Source organism: Ovis aries, chromosome 21 (assembly GCF_016772045.2).
Source record: "Ovis aries strain OAR_USU_Benz2616 breed Rambouillet chromosome 21, ARS-UI_Ramb_v3.0, whole genome shotgun sequence".
Taxonomy (NCBI): domain Eukaryota; kingdom Metazoa; phylum Chordata; class Mammalia; order Artiodactyla; family Bovidae; genus Ovis; species Ovis aries.
Window position 1 is genome coordinate 35,517,029 of NC_056074.1, and position 8,053 is coordinate 35,525,081.

Consider the following 8,053-nt stretch of genomic DNA (forward strand, 5'->3'; position numbering starts at 1 on the left):
ATCCCAAGCCAGAGAGCAAATGGCAGGTCATCCAAAAGATGACCTACTTTGAATAGTATTTAAAATACTACAAAATTTGTCTAAGAGTCCTGGTATATCTTGTTCCAAGTGTTTTTTAGGAGAGATGATTAGTTATCCTAATTTGGGTTCTGCTGAGGATTCTACAAGCTTCCCCATTGGTAACTTCTGATTATAACTACCTGATCTCATCCCACAGAACCCAAATGATGGTAAGTTGCAGGAGGCAAGGCCTCTAAGGTCCTCAATGTCACAGCAGCTGTGTGCCAAGTGGTCTACCACTCCCAGTCTTGAGCCAAGAACCCATGAATATCACCAGAGAGTTACAGCCCCCTGCCCACCAGAGGCAGCCTCAGCATCCTCAGCGACAACCAGCTTGGAGCCACTTGTCCACTGATTGTCACTGAACTTCAATCTGGAACAAGTATTCTGGAGCAAGTACAGTCTCCCTCATCCAAGAGATGGGAAACTGAACCCTGGGGTGTATGATTCACCTTAAGGCTGCAGGTAAGTTAGTGAAGACTTGGGACCCAGGAACTCTGGTTCCCAGGCTAGGAGACTTCCAGGAAGGGAAAGATGAGAGAAAGCTCAATTGCATCCACTGCTGGGTAGCTCTCAGATGTCTGCAAGCACCAGAGTGGAAGCTTCTTTCCTTTGCCACTCAAGTCTGGTTCTGATTTTATCAGCAGACCTGTCTCCATGTAGCAGCAGGAAAGCAATATTCAGGGCCATTTCTTTTGGGTTCCAGGCACAGTGGGGGAGCCTAAGCTGTAGTGACCCCAGGAGGCAGTCCTGCAGGTGGTAACTGATTCACTCCCAACTCTAAATTCAAAGAGCTCCCACTCCTCATTCACACAACACAGGCCTTGGGTGACTGGGTAACATGCACCTGCATTCAAGCGAGAAGCATTCCTTTCTCAGCCTTCTGGCAACTTAGATAAGTGTCTTATGTTTCCTCAGGGAACCCCTGGCTGAGCGAAGCTGGGGTCTGAGACTAGCCTGGATGAAATGGATGTGTTCCCTCTTTGATGCTTAATATAGCCCTTGGAGATTCAAAGGCCTTGAGAGGGTTACAGTCACACTTATGTTTTTTCAGGAGTTTGCTTTATGAATCTGGTTGTAGAAAAAGGACAGAAATACAGGACAACACTGGACATCTCTGGGTCCCAGCTGATTGTGAATTGAGTTCCATCCACTAGGCTTCACAGTTAGGTGGTGCTGTTATTCATAAGCCACCTTTGAAGAAGGAATAGAGGAAACAGTTTTGGGGCAGAGTAGTGTGGTCAAAGGGCCATGGGAATCACATGGTGCAAGATGAAACAAGAGTCATTACTTGTTTTTTGCTCTATCAGTTCCTTGGCATTTCTACTCCTGAGAACAAGTACATGGAAATAGAGGCATTGGTGGTGCTCCTGCCACCTGATGCTCCTTGTGATAACCAATTTGTAGACACTTCCCTGAGTCCAGAGCATATTCAGCCATGTGATAGTCCCAGGTTCTCGCTTCTTTGGAAGGCTGACATGCCTCATTGCTGCTAACTCACAACTGAAGCATGGGATGATGTCATGGTGGTTGACCTGCAGGCCAAGTTCAAAGCATGGAAGGAAGGTTGGCACTGGAAGGGTAGACATTTATAAACCTTGGTTACCTTGGTCCTTAGCAGGGGCTACTTTCCACATTTACAATAATTTTCTCCCAGCATTTGCATGGCCAGGTCCTTCCCAACATTTACCATCATCTAAAATGTGCCTTTCTCAGGCTTGCTTTCCTTGGCCACTTTACTCTCACAAGAACAGACCCTGATACAAAAAGTGCCTATAGACATTTACCTCCATCAAAACAATAATTATAGCTACCAAAGTGCAAAGGTGGGAGAGGGATAAATTCAGAGTTTGAGATTAATATATGTATAGTAATTTATTTAATAGATAATCAACAAAGACCTACTGTACAACAAAGGAATTATGTTCAATAGTCTGTAATAACCTGTATGGGAAAAGAATCTAAGAAAGAATGGATACATGTGTATGTATAAGGGAATTAATTACTCATACCACTAATATGAATACAATATTGTAAATTAACTCTACCACTATATAAATTAAAAGCTGAATTTTGAAAAATGCTTATGTCTAGAGACTCATGGAGTTCTTTAATCTCACAGGATTCCAGATATGATGCTGGAGATGGCAGAGCGGGTACAAAAATCAAGACATAATCAGAGGTTGCATTTTCCTGAGCTTTGGTGTCTTTTTGCTTCTAGTGTCACCTTTGATTTGTCTTTGGAGGATCTAATACAAAGGCTCTGAGACACCAGTTTGGTGTTAGCTGAAGGATGAGAGGGAGGTGCTAGTGGAAGAGGGAAATCCCAGCTCCCTAGTCTTGGGTGTGGGCACATTTGAGGCACAAGTTATGTCCCAAGTTCCCTACGGCAACAGGCTGTAGCTTCCCTCTCCACGACTTGCATGATATTAGACCCAGACTGGTTCATCCATTTTCATGTCCTGCTTCCCCTGAGACATAACGGATTTCCCTATGAGAATATTTTTAATATAAATTGATTTACTTTAATTGGAGGCTAATTAGTTTACAATATGATAGTGGTTTTGCCATACATTGACATGAATCTGCCACAGGTATACATGTGTTCCCCATCTTTAACTCCCCTCCAATCTCCCTCCCCATCACATCCCTCTGGGTCATCACAGTACATCATCCCAAAGCACCCTATCTCATTCGTGAAACCTAGACTGGCGATCCATTTCAGATATGGTAATATACATATTTCAATGCCATTTTGCGAAATCATCCCATCCTCGTCCTCTCTCACAGAGTCCAAAGGACTGTTCTATACATCTGTGTCTCTTTTGCTGTCTTGCATATAAGGTTAGCATTACCATCTTTCTAAATTCTATACATATGTGTTCAGGTCAGTTCAGTTCAGTTGCTCAATCATGTCTGATGGTTTGCGACCCCATGAATCACAGCACGCCAGGCCTCCCTATCCATCACCATCTCCCGGAGTTCACTCAGATTCATGCCCATCGAGTCAGTGATGCCACCCAGCCATCTCATCCTCTGTCATCCCCTTCTCTTCCTGCCCCCAATCTCTCCCAGCATCAGAGTCTTTTCCAATGAGTCAACTCTTCACATGAGGTGGCCAAAGAACTGGAGTTTCAGCTTTAGCATCATTCCTTCCAAAAAAAATCCCAGGGCTGATCTCCTTCAGAATGGATTGGTTGGATCTCCTTGCAGTCCAAGGGACTCTCAAGAGTCTTCTCCAACACCACAGTTCAAAAGCATCAATTCTTTGGTGCTCAGCCCCCTTCACAGTCCAACACTCACATCCATACATGACCACAGGAAAAACCATAGCCTTGACTAGACGGACCTTAGTCGGCAAAGTAATGGCTCTGCTTTTCAATATGCTATCTAGGTTGGTCATAACTTTTCTTCCAAGGAGTAAGCATCTTTTAATTTCAAGGCTGCAATCACCTTCTGCAGTGATTTTGGAACCCCCAAAAATAAAGTCTGACACTGTTTCCACTGTTTCCCCATCTATTTCCCATGAAGTGATGGGACCGGATGCCATGATCTTTGTTTTCTGAATGTTGAGCTTTAAGCCAACTTTTTCACTCTCCACTTTCACTTTCATCAAGAGGCTTTTTAGTTCCTCTTCACTTTCTGCATTAGTATACTCTATTGGTGTTTTTCTTTCTGGCTTACTTCACTCTGTATAATAGGCTGCAGTTTCACCCACCTCATTAGAGCTGATTCAAATATATTCTTTTTAATGGCTGAGTAATACTCCATTGTGTATATGTATCACTGCTTTCTTATCCATTCATCTGCTGATGGACATGTGGGTTGTTTCCATGACCTGGCTATTATAAACAGTACTGTGAAGAACATTGGGGTACATGTGTCTCTTTCAATTATGGTTTCCTCAGTGTGTATGCCCAGCAGTGGGGTTGTTGGGTCATATGGCAGTTCTAGTTCCAGTTTTTAAGGAATCTCCACACTGTTCTCCATAGTGGCTGTACTAGTTTGCATTCCCACCAACAGTGTAAGAGAGTTCCCTTTTCTCCACACCCTCTCCAGCATTTACTGTTTTTAGACTTTTGGATAGCAGCCATTCTGACTGGTATGAAATGGTACCTCATTGTAGTTCTGATTTGCATTTCTCTGATAATGAGCAATGTTGAGCAACTTTTCATCTGTTTGTTAGCCATCTGTATGTCCTCTTTGGAGAAATGTCTGTTTAGCTCTTGGCCCATTTTTTGATTGGGCTGTTTATTTTTCTGGAAATGAGCTGCATGTGTTTCTTGCATATTTTTGAGATTAATTCTTTGTCTGTTGCTTCATTTGCTATTATTTTCTCCCAATTCAAGTCTATCTTTTAACCTTGCTTATAGTTTCCTTTATTGTGCAAAAGCTTTTAAGTTTAATTAAATCCCATTTGTTTATTTTTGCTTTCATTTCCAATACTCTGGGAATTGGGTCATAGAAGATCCTGCTGTGATTTATGTCAGAGAGTGTTTTCCCTAAATATTCCTCTAAGAGTTTTATAGTTTCTGGTCTTATGTTTAGACATTTAATCCACTTTGAGTTTATTTTTGTGTATGGTGTTAGAAAGCATTCTAGTCTCATTCTTTTACAAATGGTTGACAGCAACCGTTATTAAAGAGATTGTCTTTTCCCCATTGTGTATTTTTGCCTACTTTGTCAAAGATAAGGTGTCCATAGGTGCATGGATTTATCTCTGGGCTTTCTATTTTGTTTCACTGATCTACATTTCTATCTTTGTGCCAGTACCATACTGTTTTGATGAATGTAGCTTTATATTAGAGCCTGAAATTAGGAAGGTTGATTCCTCCAGTCCCCTTCTTTCTCAAGATTGCTTTGGCTATTCCAGTTTTTTTTTTTTTGTATTTACATACCATTTGTGAAATTATTTTTTCTAGTTCTGTGAAAAATACCATTGGTAGCTGGCTAGGGATTGCACTGAATCTATAGAATGCTTTGGGTAGTATACTCATTTTCACTATATTGATTCTTCTGATCCATGAACGCGGTATATTTCTCCATCTATTAGTGTCCTCTTTGATTTCTTTCACCAGTTTTTTATAGTTTTCTATATATAAGCCTTTTGTTTCTTTAGGTAGATGTACTCCTATGTATTTTATTCCTTTCATTGCAATGGTGAATGGAATTGTTTCCTTAATTTCTTTTCTATTTTCTCACTATTAGTGTATGGGAATGAAAGGGACTTCTGTGTATTGATTTATATCCTGCAACTTTACTATATGCATTGATTAGCTCCAGTAATTTGCTGGTGGAATATTTAGGATTTTCTATGTAGAGGATCATGTCATCTGCAAACAGTGAGAGTTTTACTTCTTCTTTTCAAGTCTGGATTCCTTTTATTTCTTTTTCTGCTCTGATGGCTGTGGCCAAAACTTCCAAAACTATGTTGAATAATATTGATGAGAGCGGACACCCTTGTCTTATTCCTGACTTTCGGGAAAATGCTTTCAGTTCTTCACCATTGAGAATAATGTTTGCTGTGGGTTTGACATATATACCTTTTATTATGTTGAGGTATGTTCCTTCTATTCCTGCTTTCTGGAGGGTTGTATCATAAATGGATGTTGAATTTTTTTAAAGGCTTTCTCTGCATCTATTGAGATAAGCATATAGTTCTTATCTTTCAATTTTTTAATGTGGTGTATTATGTTGATTGATATGTGGATATTGAAGAATCCTTGCATCCCTCAGATAAAGCCCAATTGGTAATGATATATGATATTTTTAATATGTTGTTGGATTCTGTTTGCTAGAATTTTGTTAAGGATTTTTGCATCTATGTTCATCAGTGATATTGGCCTAAAAATGGCATTGTTGTCCAGTTTTGGTTTTAGGGTAATGGTGGCCTCATAGAATGAGTTTTGCAGTTTGTCTTCATCTGCAATTTTCTGGAAGAGTTTGAGTAGGATAGGTGTTAGCTTTTTCTAAATTTTTGGTAGAATTCAGCTGTGAAGATGTCTGGTCCTGGGCTTTTGTTTGCTGAAAGATTTCTGATTACAGTTTTAATTTCTGTGCTTGTGATGTGTCTGTTAATATTTTCTATTTCTTCCTGATTCAGTTTTAGAAAGTTTATTTTTCTAAGAATTTGTCCATTTCTTCCCAGGTGTCCATTTTATTGGCATATAGTTCTGAGAGTAGTCTGTTACGATCCTTTGTATTTCTGTGTTGTCTGTTGTGATCTCTCCATTTTCATTTCTAATTTTGTTGATTTGATTCTTCTCCCTTTGTTTCTTGATGAGTCTGGCTAATGGTCTGTCAATTTTATTTATCCTCTCAAAGAACCAGGTTTGGACTTAGTTGATTTTTCTTATGGTCTCCTTTGTTTCTTTTGCATTTATTTATGCGTTAATTTTTAAGTTTTCTTTCCTTCTACTAACCCTGGGGTTCTTCATTTCTTCCTTTTCTAGTTGCTTTAGGTGTAGAGTTAGGTTATTTATTTGACATTTTCTTGTTTCTTGAGGTTAGCCTGCCTGTATTACTATGAACCTTCCCCTTTACACTGTTTTTACAGTGTCCTATATTTTGGGGGGTTGTTTTGTTTTCATTTTTATTCATTTCTATGCATATTTTGATTTCCTTTTTTATTTCTTCTGTGAATTGTAGGTTATTCAGCAGCGTGTTGTTCAGCCTCCATTTGTTGGAATTTTTAATAGTTTTCCTCCTGTAATTGATATCTAATCTTATTACACTGTGGTCAGAAAAGATGCTTGGAATTATTTCAATTATTTTGAATTTGCCAAGCCTAGGTTTATGGCCCAGGACGTGATCTATCCTGGAGAAGGTTCCATGTGCAGCTGTGAAAAAGTTGAAATTCATTGTTTTGTGGTGAAATGTCCTATGGATATCACTTAGTTCAGCTGGTCTATTGTATCATTTAAAGTTTGTGTTTCCTTGTTATTTCCCTGTTTAGTTGATCTATCCATAGGTGTGAGTGGGATATTAAAATCTCCCACAATTCTTGTGTTATTGTTACTTTCCCCATTTTTTTAAAGTTGTTTGGCTGTGGTATGTCTTCGTTGATGCTCAGGACTTCTCTATTTACAATGAGCTGGGGTTACTCTGTAATGGCAGTGCATTGGCTTTTCAATCCTATGTTTCTCTTGATGCAGATCACAGGCTCTAGGGCACTCAGGCTCAGGAGTTTTGGCCTGCCGGTTTAGCTGGCCTGGGGCATTTGAAATCTTCCCAGGCCATGTCTAAAACTCATATCTTAAGCACTGGATCAAAAGGGAAAACACTCTGGAAGGAATTTGAAATAAATCACTTTTACATGAAACTTGGCACCATGGCCTATTTTTAAGGAGAACAATAGAGGATGGTCCGCTGCTTCAAGCAACCTCCTGAGAACAGCACTGATTTAGGTTCCCCTCCCAATTGTTTCTACAGCATCATGAAGCTGTCCGCGTCATGTTGCTTTGCTCTTGCTTGAGCTTCTGAAAGGCACACTAGACCACGGCTTCCAGAGGGCACGACTGTCACTTGACTCACTTGTAAGTATATGTCAGTAGATCTTGTCTCATTATATCAGACTCTAATATGAAGACAAGGCTAACACAAAGATTTGTTATTCTATTGTGAATTTTAGGTATAGGTTCAACTATTGTAAACAAACCTTTAATAACGTTGTCTTAAATTCAATACAATTTCAATTCTCTTTCATATAATACTAGTGCAGGTCGCTCCACAGAAATGGGGACCCACTTCTTTCTTGTCACGTATTCCATCTGTGCTACTTTCCTCTGGTCTCATATGGCTGTTCCAGCCCCTGTCATTACATCTGTATTCCAGCTAGTGGGACAGAAAACAATACTCTCATTTGGAAGTGACATATAAACTCTACTCAAAGTCCATTGGCCAAAGTATCTTCCATGGTCATGGCAAACCTGGCGGTGGTGGGCCCACAGAAGGGCAGGGAAATGTGATCCTAGTACAGAACATTCATAATGAG